General features: G+C 41.5%; 1 long non-coding RNA gene across 7 annotated transcripts in view; it reads right to left on the bottom strand.

Annotated features, from left to right (window-relative positions):
- Nucleotides 1-564: 564 nt before the first annotated feature.
- Nucleotides 565-17,570, bottom strand: part of LOC135512879 (uncharacterized) — a 101,156-nt gene continuing 84,150 nt past the window's right edge. For 6 of the 7 annotated variants that reach the window (XR_010451467.1, XR_010451465.1, XR_010451466.1 and 3 more), the window contains 3 exons: nt 9,129-9,208; nt 3,855-3,939; nt 565-970 (listed from right to left, as the gene is read on the bottom strand). This is a non-coding gene — a long non-coding RNA (uncharacterized LOC135512879). Of the gene's footprint in view, nt 971-3,009; nt 3,237-3,854; nt 3,940-9,128; nt 9,209-17,570 lie in introns of all 7 variants that reach the window. The other variant, XR_010451468.1, reaches the window with a different exon arrangement.

Here is a 17,570-nt window from a genome sequence, read left to right as displayed (position 1 = left end):
GTATATCCACTTACTGTGTGGTTCCTGTTTGCTGATGTACACGATAAATACTTGAGAGAGATATCTGTGAATGATATGGCTAATCAATAAGCCTAAATGGCCACACATACCCACTCTAGTTGGCAGTGATGAATGACTGGTAGGCAGTGGAACATGTGTGTTTTAAATAAAGGTGGATGAATATCCATGGCTGAAAGCTGGCCTGGGAGCTTCGAGAAAAAGTAGAGAGAGAGAGAGGGCAGCTAATGTGACAGAGACCGTTTCATCACCTGAGGGTTGCAGTGATACAACATGAACAATATACGATAACACACACCATACTGGAGGATAGAGTTACCCCACAATGTTCTGTATTTAGATCAATTATGACCAGCAATTGTGTTATCATTTACACAGTTGAGGCTAGCCTTATTCAGATATTTACAGAGGCCATCTGTAGATCTCTAAACCTACAGTGGCAAATGGTGTGTGTAGGAGGGTATTCTCTGTCCTGGAGGGCTGGAACAAAAACCAGCAATTACCTTCCCCTGCTCTGATTGTGAACTTCCTACCCCAGTTTCCAAATATTGTAATGCTCAATATTTCTACCAAAGACACCAATAAATTTATTGAAGATATGTAACATCATGAAATATAATACATCAACGGACGATACAGTTCATATCATAAGCAGCGTAGCCTCTATTGGTAAAAAGTTTCACTGTTTCAGTTTAACCGTTTCAAAATGAACCATATGATCCAACCATATGAGAATTGCACAACAGGTACATTGTTTTTGTCTTCACAGAGGCAGATCATGCCATCATGTTTGCAGCAGAAGCAGTGGTGTCAAGATGCGTTTCATTTGACTCATCTTTCCTTAGGTCCTGTCTTTGGAGCAGTCATTATGCTCTGGAGGTCAGGGTTACAGCAGAGGGACCTCCATCACCCACTCATCGTTGGATGTGCATCAAGAACGTCAGAAAGACACCTGGGAAAGAGACATGTTACAGGTATACTGCACCATAGGATTTCATGGTTGAGGTCTTGATGCCCTCCAAGTAAAAGCAATGTACAGTCATTAATTTATCTGGATAAAAGGGATTCATTGCCTGTCCTTATATTTTACCTTGTGTAAATTCATGCTTTTCCCTGCTTTATGTGCAAGTTACCATAATGCCTTTCAGATGTACTTTTAGTGATGAGTAATTTTTTATTTCCCTTTTCTTGTGTTTTCTTTTTTAGCGTAAAGTGGTGGCAGGTAGCCTAATGGTTAGAGCGGTGGACTTGGAACCGAAAGGTTGCAAGATCGAATCCCCGAACTGACAAGGTAAAAATCTGTTGTTCTGCCCCTGAACAAGGCAGTTAACCCACTGTAACCCACCTAGCCTGTCATTGAAAATAAGAATTTGTTCTTATTAAAAATATTTAATTGATTGATCGGGACAGTAAGCAGCGGGTTTGCCCCACCCCACCAGCAGGTGGCGTGTCATCACATGGCACATGCTGCCTCACCGATGGATCATGCTTGGCACTGGGTGGGGTGGAGTCCAGGTGCAGAAAGAGGCCAGGTACCCAGGTGTGAGTAATCACCTGTCTCCCAAGTCAAACACTGATTGGGAATTTGAGAGCCTCTTAAAGAGAGAGGTGTTATCTCTGTCTGACCCACTGGCTGACAGGGGACCACAAACACCAATGCACAAACCAGCCATATCCTTCCTGCAATGGTGGGGAAATGACTGATTTACAGACCCTGGTTGTGTCTACATTCAGGCCTGCCTTCAGCACACATATTGTACTGTATGGTTTATTCTGCCAGACATTATTTGAGTTGGCCTTATATACATAAGGGAATATAAACCTTTCCCTGCAGACAATTGGATAAATAGTATTTCATGAAGTGGCACTACAGTTTGTAGTACTACACGTTACTGTACAACATACAAAACACTTCTACTGTAATTCACAGCACTTCAGCAGCCCTCACAGAGGGGAATACTGTTCAACATCTAGTCAAATATGCCCAGCTTAAAGACGCTCTCTGGAGTGTGTTTAGAAAATTAAGGGCCTGGATTTTTTCATAATTGTCCATTTTATCATTTTATTACAGCTAGCTTACTGTGATGGGCTCCTATTATCATTTATGAAATACAATTAAAGCGTGACTTATTTCAGGCCCCACTACAGTGAACTGCATGTGTCGGCTCTGCTATATTTAAATAGCATTAAGTAATTGGAAAAACAGAAGAAGGGAAGGCAGAACATGTAACCAAACGGCAAAATTGTCTTTCTGGATGTATTTTCCCCTCCATAAATATTCCAGAGGTTCCTCTATCACACCCAAGTTTAAAGCAGAGAGGAAATAGTCTTTAACTGATACAGAAACTAATTTAGAACAGCTTTTCCAAAGAGATACGCTTTCCACTGAGAACGAACATTTGGCCCAAGCCGGCACCTTCAGTACAAAAAATGCTAATGAAGTTGATCTCTTAGCCATTCTAAACTAATTGCATAGTCGAGATTACAAAGCATTCAGTCAGTGAAAAAGGGGTTATTAATTGAAATGGTACCATATAATGCTCATATTCTCCATAAATGTGTAGATGGTAATCGGTGGAGGTTGGCTGGGTTTAAATGACACTCACTAGCTGTCAGAACAACCCTCATTCACTAGGCCCCTGTGAGGGGATGTAGCTAGGTCTCACTGCACATAGCAGGCCTATGTAGGCAAATAGCTAGGCTTCATTTGCATGAGGAAATGACTAATGATGCAACTGCTTTTTTAGCATGCTATAAATATAATTTAAACATCATTACATAAGCTGTAGTCCAAACTCCAACTTTATACCCCACCTTTTTAACAGGAACTAATACAATGTGCTGCCTGTGGACATATATGGCCTCGTGGATATATTATAGTGACAATAAGTATTCAAAGTATCGCTTCTTTCCTCGAAACAAATAAAACAAAGCATTACAAAACTACAGTCTTGTTCACTTTCCCCCCCTCCATTCTCCTATTTCGCTCACTCTCTCATTTTCTCTCCCCTCAAAAAAATACAGAGACAACGCCTTGAGGCTCTCTAGTCACTATTGTGAGTGCCTGTGAGTTCTGTTTGGCCTCATTGTTCTCAGTTAATCAGCCGTGGTAAATGTGGACCCCTCCAGCTCATTAGGATTCTCAGTCCCTCGGAGCAGAGCGGAGTTGACCATGGGAAGTTCCTGCTGGCTGGGCCTGGCCGGTAGGGCAGCCTATCCTGGAGAGAGAGAAGGGCCTGATGAATTACCTGCCTCGGCCCAGACACCTTGTGAGTCCATCCTTCCCCATCCTGCTCCCCTCCCTCCCCATGGTTAAAGAGCTCCAGCTCTCCCTTTGACTGTCTGTGGACAAGCCCTGTCTGTTCATCGCTCATCCCCGCTCAGTCACAGCTCCCTCCTCGGGTTTCTCTGTGGGACCGTGAGCAGAGGAGAGCACACCCCAGCACTCCCCTTCTCCTCACCTGTCTCTGCATCCCCCCCGTCACACACTGTTTACAAACACTCACTATCTACTCCCGTCTTGGCCCAGCACAGTGTGGGGTGTTTGGAGACGGAAGTGAGTTTATAATGTTCATGGTTTGTCTAAGTGTATAAACAACTTTTCCTAATTTTCGCAATCTCTGAGTAAACTGTGTCAACTTCTGTACCTGCTGATGTGAATGGGACAGAAACTCCACAATTGAAAGCCTCCTCGAGCCTACCTCTCCATAGCTTGGCTGTTCTGAGACAGTAAACCAGTTCTGTTGGTACGAGGTGGATGGAAGAGCAGGGACTGGGCTACTATGCTATAGAGAGAGGGGGTTGAGGCTGCTTGACAATAATTAGAGTTGACTCACCCTTTCCCTGGTTATAATCCGCTGGATATACTGCACTCATACAGGTGTCCAGAAAATCCAATTATCACAACCATGGTAGGGAAAACTAGAGGGGAAAGACAGGAGAAAATCTGAACTAGAGATGTCATAGCCTTTTATGAAAAATATATACATAAAAAACAAATACTTTTGATTAAACTGCCTGGCTGCACATAAGGCATTATGTTATTTATCTTATCTTGAATGTGTGTGTGTGTATGTGGGTGTTTCATGTCCATACAAGAGCATCAAAAGTTTTTAAAGTAAGAGAGGAGGAACCAATCTCCCTGCAAGATTCAGTAAATACAAAAATAGTAGAGGGTAGACTTGCAAGCATGTAATGTGCTTTTCCCCCTGCTGTCGTTAGAAGAGGAGGAGGGTATATGTGCTTCCTTCCCTGCAGGGTCCCAGTATTCCCCCACTCCCCCATCCTCTCACCCCCTCCCAGTGACAAAGGACTGGAGCCCGGGCCAATCCTCCAGTTACCGGCCTCCAGGAGCACCATGCTGGGGTCTGTGGGAGGAAGCCAGAGTGCCCCTCTACCCCCTCTGTCCCCCCTGTCCCTCTCTCCTCTGTCCTCCCAACCTCGTGGCCCAAACATGTGGGCTCAAATCCCGTCAGTGCGGCCAGGCGCACGGCTGGAACAAACTCTCCCGACAGATGGAGTTGGCCTCTCCTCCAACACATTCTCCCTTAGAAGTCCTGCATATCCTCTCTGACCTGAGTGATGGCTGCCCTGTGAGAGGCAGATGCGTTCCCATACTACCAACAATGTTTTGAAGTCAAGAAAGATCCCAGATCACTGCATTCCTGCACAACAAAATTGACAATATCTACACTTGGTTTGATACATCACGGTTTTCCTCCCAATGACTTGTCTCTATGAAGGCTGCAGGTTACAGTGTTAGGAATTAGTTAAAGCGTTAGTCCTTTTCAATACTATATTACAATCCAAAGTACATACATGTTTAATCCATCATCTGAAGACAATGGGATGTGTGAGCAGAGAAACGTTCATCTTCAAACATGACAAGTGGACAAAGCGCCATGTGTGTGAGGGTAATGAGTCTCGACTTACCCATCCGGACTTTGGTCAATAAATCCAAGCACCCCAATGGGACTTCACTCTATTTGAATTTCAACAACCGTTGAACCAAGCAAATATGAAACTCCAATATTCAATCATTGCACTACCTAAATATTTAACCATGGAAATTAGCAAAAATAACTAATCCTGGTTATCCCTTTCTGGAAGCCACCTTCATAAAGCCACCTTCCTACAATCACTACAATGTCGTGACAATGTAATGTAGACTTTTTAACTGACGGTTCCATAATGGGTTACACGTCTCCAGCTTGTGTCCTTAACTAACATAAATAGACTAAGTTTTGCCAATTCCACTGTGTCCCTTAAGATGCTCTCATTAATTTTAGATTGGGTCTAAATTGAGTCTTGCTCATTGTGACCAAGGTTTTAAAATTAGATTAATTTCTATTCAAATTGCGACTTGTCCTGAAATAACCATCCTAATAAGAGATTCATTATTTCCATTTCAGATATGGTGATATTCCACTGTGCTTTACAGTAAATCACCTCCTATTGGATCCGCTCTGCCCCCATGTTGCCCCATCAAACTGAAAGACTGGAGAAGGCAAGTGCTTGACAGTTAACGTGGCTGGTGACACAGACACATTAGGTTGTTGACTTGAAATAGCCATATTTTACGGACCTTAAACCTAAAGTATGTCATTGTTCCTGAGCACAGGCTAGCTGCAGTAGAGGACCAACACTGCGACACCAACGAGGAGGTGTGAAAAAAGGGTACTTTTACACCACACAAAACTCTTATGACAAAGCAGGGAATAGTTCACAGAGACATGCCACATTCCACAAGGGCCCAATGCGTCTTTCTCTCGGCACTGTGTGTGACAGAAGTAGGGGTGGAGGGACGCTTTCACAATGCCTGGGGACATCAAGGGACTGAGAACTGGGACGTGTCCCTGTCTGAAAAGTCACTACCAGAATAGGGTTCAGTAATGTACACTGTTTTTCTTTACATACAGTGGGGCAAAAAAGTATTTAGCCAGCCACCAGTTGTGCAGGTTCTCCCACTTAAAAAGATGAGAGAGGCCTGTAATTTTCATCATAGGTACACTTCAACTATGACAGGCAAAATTTTAAAACAAAATCCAGAAAATCATATTGTAGCATTTTTAATGAATTTATTTGCAAATTATGGTGGAAAATAAGTATTTGGTCACCTACAAACAAGCAAGATTTCTGGCTCTCACAGACCTGTAACTTCTTCTTTAAGGGGCTCCTCTGTCCTCCACTCATTGCCTGTATTAATGGCAACTGTTTAAACTTGTTAACAGTATAAAAGTCACCAGCCCACAGCCTCAAACAGTCACACTCCAAACTCCACTATGGCCAAGACCAAAGAGCTGTCAAAGGACACCAGAAACAAAATTGTAGACCTGCACCAGGCTGGGAAGACTGAATCTGCAATAGGTAAGCAGCTTGGTTTGAAGAAATCAACAGTGGGAGTAATTATTAGGAAAAGGAAGACATACAAGACCACTGATAATCTCCCTCGATCTGGGGCTCCATGCAAGATCTCACCCCGTGGGGTCAAAATGATCACAAGAATGGTGAGCAAAAATCCCAGAACCACACGGGGGGACCTAGTGAATGACCTGCAGAGAGTTGGGACCAAAGTAACAAAGCCTACCATCAGTAACACACTACGCCGCCAGGGACTCAAATCCTGCAGTGCCAGACGTGTCCCCGTGTTTAAGCCAGTACATGTCCAGGCCCATCTAAAGTTTGCTAGAGAGCATTTGGATGATCCAGAAGAAGATTGGGATAATGTCATATGGTCAGATGAAACCAAAATATAACTTTTTGGTAAAAACTCAACTCGTCGTGTTTGGAGGACAAAGAATGCTGAGTTGCATCCAAAGAACACCATACCTACTGTGAAGCATGGGGGTGGAAACATCATGCTTTGGGGCTGTTTTTCTGCAAAGGGACCAGGACGACTGATCCGTGTAAAGGAAAGAATGATTTTGGCCATGTATCGTGAGATTTTGAGTGAAAACCTCCTTCCATCAGCAAGGGCATTGAAGATGAAACGTGGCTGGCTCTTTCAGCATGACAATGATCCCAAACACACCGCCCGGGCAACGAAGGAGTGGCTTCGTAAGAAGCATTTCAAGGACCTGGAGTGGCCGAGCCAGTCTCTAGATCTCAACCCCATAGAAAATCTTTGGAGGAAGTTGAAAGTCCGTGTTGCCCATCAAGAGCCCCAAAACATCACTGCTCTATAGGAGATCTGCATGGAGGAATGGTCCAAAATACCATCAACAGTGTGTGAAAACCTTGTGAAGACTTACAGAAAACATTTGACCTCTGTCATTGCCAACAAAGGGTATATAACAAAGTATTGAGATACACTTTTGTTATTGACCAAATACTTATTTTCCACCATAATTTGCAAAGAAATTCATTAAAAATCCTACAAAGTGATTTTCTGGATTTTTTTTCTCATTTTGTCTGTCATAGTTGAAGTGTACCTATGATGAAAATTACAGGCCTCTCTCATCTTTTTAAGTGGGAGAACTTGCAAAATTGGTGGCTGACTAAATACTTTTTTGCCCCACTGTATGTAGAGAAAGTGGGGTGGACGAGGAACTCAGTAGTTCCACGATGTGTTGTCCCAGTTTGTTAATGAGGGAAATCCAAGCCAGGTGCACAAGAATAGAATGGGGACCAGGTTTGACGATACTAAAAAGTGACAAGATACTGTAAATAATCTTAAAATTATCGAATGGACGTGGATTAGGATCAGATCTGGGCCCGGTTTCCCAAAAGCATTTTAAGGCTACATTCATCGATATAGAACCTTCGTAGGAGCATTGTTAAATCGCCAAACTATTCTCCTAAACCATCGTTATTAACTTCGCACTTGAAAACGCTCGTAATCTGATGCCTTCCTCAGACCACTCCCAGAACCGAGAAGTGCGTCGTAAGTGATGCTGTTTTGCCCTCATTTTATACACAGAAGATCTCCGCGAAACATAGAATCACATGGTTAAGCCATCGCTCTGTGACCGCCGATAACTTCAGAAAAAAGTTGACTTCAAATAGTCTTGCAATTGATACAAACAAGCGACGTATAAAACGATGCTTCAAACGAAAACAGAGATGGCTGGATTAAAATGTAAACTATAGGCCTATTTCAATCATATTGAAATGCATTCCATGTTCAATCAATTGAGCTCTATTTTGCTACTTTTAGTCTACTGTCTAATTTGTCTCAATATATTCCATGATGTGTAGTCATGCGCAGTGATGTGACAAATCTGTGATTTTATGCATTTTTAATGAGAAACATTAAAATAAGCCGCCTCAATATTTGCAGGCGTAGGCGGTAATATCTTTCTGGTAGCTGATCCGTCGTCAGTATTGTGAAATAATTATAATAAAGTAAGATTTCAATGGAGAAACCTGAACCGAGAGCAGCGCTTCCTCTCTTTCCATCCTATCAGTATCGACACATGCTCCAACGACGCACTTAGCGACCGTTCTCTCTGCGTAGTGTTTTGGGAAACACATGTTACATCTTCGGCCGTTGTAGGTAAAATGCATTGTTAAAACACTTGTAACACGAAGTTCCATTGCTATCGGGAAACCGGGCACTGATGTGTAAATTGATCAGTAGACTTTCTTCGGTCTCTCTCTGGCTGCGTTGACACATGAAACCCAATTCTGATATTTTTTCACTAATTGGTGTTTTGACCAATCAGATCAGCTCTGAAAAAAATCTGACGTGAAGAAATCTGTGATTGGTCAAAAGACCAATTAGTGGAAAAAATATCAGTATTGGACTGCCTGTCTAAACGCAGCCTCTCTCTGAGTAATTACCACTCAGCTGTTCTAAAGAACAACCAATGGCAGTCTTCCAATGACTGAGTTCATATTCTTTGTGCCACGCTCAATTTGGAATAGTGATTGTTGGGCCGGGCCTGCCACCCTCTCAGGGCATTGGAGAATGCAACCAACCGGGAAAAACAGGTATGGCAAGGATTCTCAGAGGTAATGGGAAACGTCTGAATATTCCTCAATGAAGGAAGAGAACACTTATTTTTTAGAGGGGAGGGGTATTAGTAATAGTAGCTGTGAGCAATAAGGTGTACCAAGGTGTAGCAATGGATAACATGCAACCGGTCTCTTCTCTTCAGCCCCAAACCTACCATATCTGGTGAGGTATCCATCTCCTGGGCAGACATGTCGTCTTGGTCATATGGATTTCAGCAATCTCCTCTCACCTTTTCTGGAACAAAATAATGCACATAAACAAATTCGGGTTTACTATGTGTTACATATGTATTTAGAACACCGTGCATTGTATCTGGGAGCCTTTAGATTGAGGAAATATAATTTTCACAGAATACAACAGGTGTTGTATATATTTTTCACCTTAGAGTGAAATGCTTACTTACAATGTGTCAATGTCAATGAGTCAATGTGTGGGGGTACAGGTTAGTCGAGGTAATTGAGGTAATATGTACATGTAGGTAGGGGAAATGTGACTATGCACCGATAATAAACAATGACTAGCAGAAGTGTGTGTTCAGCAGTGTTATGGCTTGGGGGTAGAAGCTGTTAAGGAGCCTTTTGGACCTAGACATGTCGCTCTGGTACAGCTTTCTGTGCAATAGCAGAGAGAACAGTCTATGACTACAGTGGCTATATACAAATGTATCACTTTAAGGTTGCCATTCCAACATGAAGTCCCCCTTTATCTAGTCAAAAGGAAACCATTGTTTCCACACCAAACATCGAAAACAAATCTCTGTAGAAGGTTTTTGAGCAAGCTTGTATAATCACGCAGAGGGTACCAGAGACAGACAGGCCTGTACCAAAACAGACAGTAGGGAGCAGAAAATAAAGTGTTGCCTTGTGTTGGACTGCATACTGCAGCTGCCTCGCGTTCTTCCAGTATTTTAATACACATGGGCATGTAATGAATGGGGGCCGCTGTGTTACTGTATGTTACTGTAGGCATCTAGCTCCTATAACCCCACTACAGGCTGATCTGAGGGCTCCACTGCGAGACATAGCAATCATAATTCTTCCCCATCATAAAGAGGACTTGTTGGGGATCCGTGTGGTCTGTCTGTCTCTTACAATACCCTGCCTTCAGGGCCTACCCATGGCCAATGCCAGCCAGACCACGTTGTGTTCTTTGGCTTGGCAGTGTCTCTGAAACACAGACTGTTCACTCTCCTTGGAGTGGCTCAGAGGAACTTTATTGAAGATGTAGATAAATAGGTTCAAGAAGGTTAAACTTTTTAATGGTAATAATGCCAGGGATGAAGAATATCCTCATTGCCATGTCCCCAATTATTTTCCGATGCAAAATGTTTAGAAATATACAGAATTGTACTTTTGTTATTAGCTCCAGACCAACAAGAATTTAAACTATATGCTGAATTATGAAATCCTTTGACTTTTAAGTAGATTTCCCAGAATGCATACAGACATGGTTACCATGTTTTCTTTGAGTGCTTCTGCTTCAGACAGCATGCTAGTTATTATTGTGCCACCATGACTACTGAAATAACCATATGTAATTCTAACTTGCAAGGAGAACTGCAGGTGGCTTTACAGTGACTTAGCCAAAGCATTAACCAAACAGAGGTGTGTGTCTACTTTGAATATCAGTTTTTCTGCTACAGTTGGAGCACAAGTGACCAATAACAAGGCTCATATAAGATTTTCAGGAAGTCCCAGCTCTGAATGTGACTGATGAAAATTAGTATTGTACTTTCAAGATTTACCCAGTTTGAGGCACTTGATCACTGTTTGTATACAATGTACCCATAGAATATAAAATGTTTCATACAAACACATAGGCCCTATACTGATTTTGTGTGTTGGATTGGAAGTGTCAAAATTGACCATAACGCTATCCAAAACCAACTTCCTTATCATTAACATTTCTCCCAAATATTCTCCTCATATAGGTAAAGCTTATGTAACAGAGTGTGGAGGAGATGATGAATAAACAGGGCTGAAAAGCAGAAGTCCTGTTGTGTGTGTGCACTCTGTTATGCTGCTCTAGCTAGCTGTGCTCTAGTATGTTTGTTCCAGTGAAAGAGGGGCCATGTTCAGCCCAGACTGGGCCCCCATAATGCTGCAAACACCATGGATTTGGAGCTGTCCTTTGTTGTCCCGGCATGCTGACATCACATACTGCTGATGGGCCGAAATCCCTCTTTCTCCAGCACCAGCACTTTTGAAACAAAACTGCCATGACACTGATGAACAATGCCAACTTGCCAAAAAATCCCTCATTAAATCACACACACTGGCACCCAGTCACCTACACACATGCACGCGTGCGTGCGCACACTCACACACACACACACACACACACTACGCCCAATAAATCCAAAAGGTAATCAGAAATATATTGCTGCTGCCACAAAAAAAATGGTTCATTAAAGCCTCTACAAGTGGATCTGGTACTTACTCTGTTGTCGCTTATGCCAACTCTGTTTCTGCACACTACCCTGCCCTTCACCAAACATCAGCAGGAAGAAGATTTTTCACATTTGAACAAACAAATACTGAAGCATTACTACAAAGTGGCAGATATTATTTTGAAGACATAAATACTTTGTATGCTTGTGGCCATATTGGTATATGAATGTAATAGTAGAGAGAAAATGGTAGGTTAGCCATTTGCATGGAGTTAAAAGACACAGAGAATGTAAACGATAGCTCTGTGCTTACCATTCAGTGTTTACAGAAACATTTGCATAGGAACACACATGACATAGTTCTCTTGAAGGGAGGATTGATTAGATATGAGGCTAAATAAAGCAAGAGAGATTCTCCCTCTCGGCGCGAGTTCAAGTTTACACCTATTGCTGAAACCATTCAGTTTGAAAATAATAGTGAAACACGTCCATTGTGCTAACACAGGATCACTCCATGAATGTCATCTCCAAATAACAGAGCGAGTATTTTTCCAGTTATACGAATGGCATGCACCTTGCAGCACTCTCTTCCCTATGGGTACAGGAAAACTGCTTGGATGATACAAGCTCTCAGAAGCATCACATAGGTCCCACTCAAACACAATCAAATACAATCAATCACAATAGCATCCTCAGGCACTCAGACTAGTGTCGTCCCTCTTTCTATCTCTCACTCGCACTTACACACACACTCGCGCGCGCACACACACACACAGAACACCCTCTAGAGAGTAGCAGTCTGTTTAACGTGACAAATAGCATCATTTGGGAGCCCATGGGGCATATCCAGGACCAAAGAGACAGCAGATTGAAATATCCTGTGAAGAGCTGCCCTTTATTCACACATGCTCCTGTGGGACTCGCCATGACAATTTCAAAATCACTGATAAAGTTGACACATATTTGCAGGGCCATGAGCACCTTCACCCTTCACCCAGGGAGGTAAGCCATATCCTCCATCCACATGGAATGACATGTAAGCAAGCTAAACTATGTCATGGAAAAGCAATGGTTTCAAAGTCATAAGCATACGTGACCATTCTAAAAACATGAAGTATTAGCAAAGGTTGGATATCTGTATTTCACTAACTTATGTAAACTTTAGTTATCATCAAATATAGACATGTATTAATGTAATTGATCTACTAGAAAACTCAATATGAAAACTTTTTTTCGGGGGGGGGGGGTATTTTTGTGGTTGATTATTTTTGTGTTTTTTGTATCATGTGAAGTGGAAAATGGGGAATTTCAGAACTGCATGAACACCCTGATAACTCTCAATCAAACATCACTACTAAAAAATACTATAAATCCTCTCAGTAGATCGGTGAACTCCAATGACATGTAATGCAACAAACCGACACAATCTTGAGCTGATTAAATAGAACAGCCACACACACACACACCAACTCTCTCCTAACTGCTGTACTGAAATCTGTGGAGATCTGTCAGTGCCAACTAAATTCTCACCCAGGTTGTCAACCATGCCTCTGCTAGACAGGGTCACAGGGTTACAATCGATTTCACAGGCCACCTGGAGAGTCTAGGCTGCAAACTGACTCAAAAAAGGTATATCAGACTTGCTTACCACCCAGGGCTAGGCCAGGGCTAGGCCAGGGCTAACACGCCCACTAAAAAGTCCCCAGCCCAACAGAAGTTGGCACAGGCAAAGGCTGGAGCTGTTGACCCTGCAAGCTGACCTCCTCAAACTTCAACTGAATTGTTCTGGCAGTTTCCACGGTGACGAGGCACTCCAAGATTTATCCTACTTACTGAAACAAGAGGGACTGTAATCGACTGGGCAAAAAAGTTGCATCTCCTTATTTTCAATGAATGTCCTTTTTATACAGTACTTTTTGCAGTTTATTTTGTTATTAGGTTGGATTTCTTCTACTGTGTTATATTGACAATAATTTATTATTTACCAGATTATAATTTATATATTTATAATAATTATAAAAGCCTTGTAATAATGGCTGTTGTTGTGGAGGAGTAGGCAGTTTTTGTGCTTTTTCTTGTAGTGTCAATGTGGTCAAGTCCCTCTCTGCCTCCCCTCCCCATGTATGAATAACTGTTATTAAATTCCATTGCGGCCTTTCAATTTGTACTGTCTAAATGTCAATAAATGTAGGCTGAATAAAAAGTAATCTGAGTCAACCAAATCTTTGTGTTTAGTGATTGTTCCTGTCCAAGATTCCAAGCACAATTTCCACTCACACTACTTCACTGAACTGGGGTATCAAAGGGTGAATTTACAAATACAGATTTATGCAATCACACTAATCTGAAAGAACATCAATGTTGCTCTCTTATTAAAACCACAATTTCATATAATTTCCACTTATGTAGACTTGTTCCACCTGTGTGCTACTTTTGGACAACAATGTTTGAGATCAATTCATTTTTAAAGTATTGTTTTGTATGAGGAGTTTTCAATTCATGAGTTAAAGTTAAATTCACTTTCTGAATTGAAAACTGAATTGACCCCAAGCCTGATAGACAATACTCTATTTCCAAATGTTGTGTGTGTATTTTTTATGAGACCTAGAAAGCTAGGACTGAACTGGTTTATTATTGAGCAGCCCTCTCAAACTTTTTACTCGGAATTTCAGAATTAAAAGTGGTTTGATACTTTACTGTATCCCACTGAATGCAACATAAATCGCCCAAGGGTCATCCTTTGAGCTGCTTCTTACATGGGCCTAGAGTTCAAGACAATCAGAAATGTTGTACTGAAAGATAGGCTTAGTCCTAAACAAGATGACTATTAATCAAAAACTGCACTTTTCAAATGTTACCTTTTCCATTCCCTGTAACCAAGTTATGATTCCATCGATTGGTCCATTTAATTAATTTTCCCTTTCTCCTCTCGCCCGGGGCAACTTTGTGATGGAGTGATGTTCTGATTGCGGGTTTTGGATGCACGCGCAGTAGAAGGTACTCATGGTTTAGATGTCCCGCTTATCGTCAAGCAAAACGTCACATAATCAATAAGAGCGTTCCAGCTGTCTGGGATATTCATCTCTTCTTGAAGTCGTAACTTGGTCTGACACCCTGCCAACTGTGTGGCCTCGCTTCATATGGCCATACACTTCATCAGTTAAGCAATGAGCCATGGAAATATAGGGCATTACTTCCCAATGTAGACCTACAACTATGGAAGGTTATACAAAATAGGGTCTTGAACAACAACAAAAAATGTTTACGGTGGCCCTCTCTCTGAAAAACGTATTTTGAAGCAGACGATATGTTTTTACTTGTGTTAGGCTAGGCTACATAACTCGTTTCACTGCGTTATGCTAATGCTTGGGGCCTATAGCGCAGTGACAGTGAAATCTCATCCAGGCACTTTTCTGAGGGAGATGTCATTTCGTAGGGAGGACACAATGACGAGCTCGGGAGTGACAGAGCTCTGATCTCCGCGATAGGGAGATAGCCACCTGATTTAAAATGGTTCGCTTGTTCCCCTTAGTCACTCGATCAGCGTGTGAACTCTTCTTATTTACAATGAAATGTAGTTCAGAACAGCATACCTCCTACCCCCTCTGTCTCTTTGCCCTATATTTAACTAAACCCTGCAACAGGTGCAGCTCCCAAAACCCAATAGTGTAGACCTTTATAACAAATGAATTAATAGGGCATAATTATTATTCACTGTCTTATGAGTAAAACGTAATGTTGTGTTTGCAACAGTGGACGTTTAAGAAACGAAAAAAATACATTATGAGAAATATATGAATAGCCTAATGTTTCCCAGAAGTGAGTGTCATCCTTTCCCAATCAGGGCGCTGTTTGCCCCATGCAGACAGACTCTTGTCGCATCTGAGTCATGCCTCATTATCAGTCACAGAAAAACGCCTTGGATGGTCTCTAGAGACTTGTTTTAATAGACCCACTTTTCCATTCCAGAACGGTTTCGGCAGAACGGCATGAGAGAGACCATTCAAAAACGGAGAGCCACAGAGCACTCATGAGTATTATAATTAGGGTGATGCAATCCATGGAAATGTATGGATTCAACATAATCGACTTTCCAGTACTGGTGGTAGTGATAGAATAGGCAAGCAGATGGAGGACATAATTTACTGTTGGAGGGAAGTCATCCGTAATTTAGTATATTTAAACACAACCATTTTGAAGTTATAGAGGATATTTTTTTCGATTGTCTCATACACTCACATAATCTCACACTGGGAGGAATAATTCTGCTGTTGTTTATTATTAAGACCAATAAGATGTCATTTTCTTTATGTCAGAGCAGGCCTACTTAATTTAGTTTTATCTAACACATTTATGTCTCTAACTCTACTGAATAGGCTAGGCCTACTTAAATCATGGTATCCAATATCGGTATCCAATATTCTCGTTTTCCTATAGGGAAAATGTGTGCGTTTTTTTAAATATGTAGATATGTGATCATTTTCGTTGTTTTGTCAACAAACCCACGTGCTCAAGGCGAGTAGTTCTCCAACTTCCATTGAAATGACTCGGGCATCATGTCTAGAGAAATATAAAGGGCCGTTGTGGGGCCCTTTCAGTGCTCAGACAAACTTTGTATACCCTTTATTCTAAAGGATACAGAAAATGAGCCGCTAGCAAACGAGCTGTGTCGTAGATGTATTTCCAGAAACAATCTCGATCTGACACAGGGATAAACAACACATTGATGAAGTTGGACAAGGCTAAACTTTTCTAGGCCTACAGTGTAAACTGTTTGCCTAGCTACATGTCTATATGCTTATATTGAATGATTGAAATACTGTATCTAATGATTGTACTTTTTAAAAATATCTTACTGATTTGTCTAAAATCCCGAAATGGTCTTTCCCAGGTGTTTATAGTGTGATCGTTGATCAATATGAGGTGCATGAAGCCTGAAATCGTGAAGGAATTAAGTAAACAATGAGACCTGCTGTTGGGGAAGTCAGTGCATTGTTGTCGACAGAGGGTTATATAATACAATTGCCACTACTGGGAAATGACAAAGAAGTTCCCGTTTCGTCTGCTAAATATTTACTCAAAAGTGTCGAATGTCATATATAGGCCTACAATGTAACATATATGATTGTAGAACGATTTGGAATAAACATAACACTTTTCACAAAATAAAACTAAATGTTACGTTTTTTATTGTATGATTGTGTAAGACATGTTATGACATTTTATATTTTATATTAATAGGTATATTGTTCATTAGTTGGTAGTCCTGTCATATTACTTTTTTAGTCTAGTAGGCCTAACGAACTTTGTTAGAGTCAGATGCAACATTCAGGCCCTCGGTGTCTTTGACAAAACTAAATAAGTTAACAGGTTAGTCATATTTGTCACCATTTGAGGCTCGTTGGCTAAACCTGTGCTTAAAAGGGGCTAAATTCAAGCTATTAGGGGTCCCCCCCCCCCCCACACACACACACACACACACACACACACAATTCTTAGAAAGTGGTATGTCGAAAGATAACTTACAAATGAAAAGTGAACAAACTACTTTTTTTGTTGTAAGATTTAATCATGCATATTGTTATTTATTAGGTTTGCAAAAGAAAAACCTAATCACAACTGTGTTTGGTTAAAGGCCTTAAGGGAAGGATCAACACAGCAGCACAACTATTAAAAGCTGTCTGAAACAGACGTTCTCCTCACCACCCCGCGCACTCAGCTCCTCGCCTAGTTTTTATCCCAGGCTGTCAGTGGTCCATAAAGCTCGAGCTTGATCTGCATCTTACTGCACACCCCTGCTGGCTGCACCGCTGCATCAAAACATATATTGTTTTAGGCATAGGGTGAACAGTCCAATAACTGGAAACGCAGAAACACTTGTCCGACCAAAGTTGCGTATGAATAAACTTTGTTTCCGCACAATAACATCCTAACCAATAAAGTTCTACGCTTTCACTTTTCGACACGATTAAAATGTATTCAGCCTATCGTGTAGTATTCCGTCATCACCGCTTGCCTGTCAGACTGCTGTATACATGTGTCGGTAAAGACCAGTAGCCAGACAGATACAATGTCCCTGAAATGAAAGTATTCCAAGTCCGCTCAGCCTTATTTCCCTTTACACAATGACAATGTTGACAATCAAGATATATATATATATATATATATATATATATATATATATACTTTAGCTATAGGCAACCGTTT

Source organism: Oncorhynchus masou, chromosome 24 (genome assembly GCF_036934945.1).
Source record: "Oncorhynchus masou masou isolate Uvic2021 chromosome 24, UVic_Omas_1.1, whole genome shotgun sequence".
NCBI classification, from domain to species: domain Eukaryota; kingdom Metazoa; phylum Chordata; class Actinopteri; order Salmoniformes; family Salmonidae; genus Oncorhynchus; species Oncorhynchus masou.
This window is presented reverse-complemented; position numbering and strand designations above follow the sequence as displayed.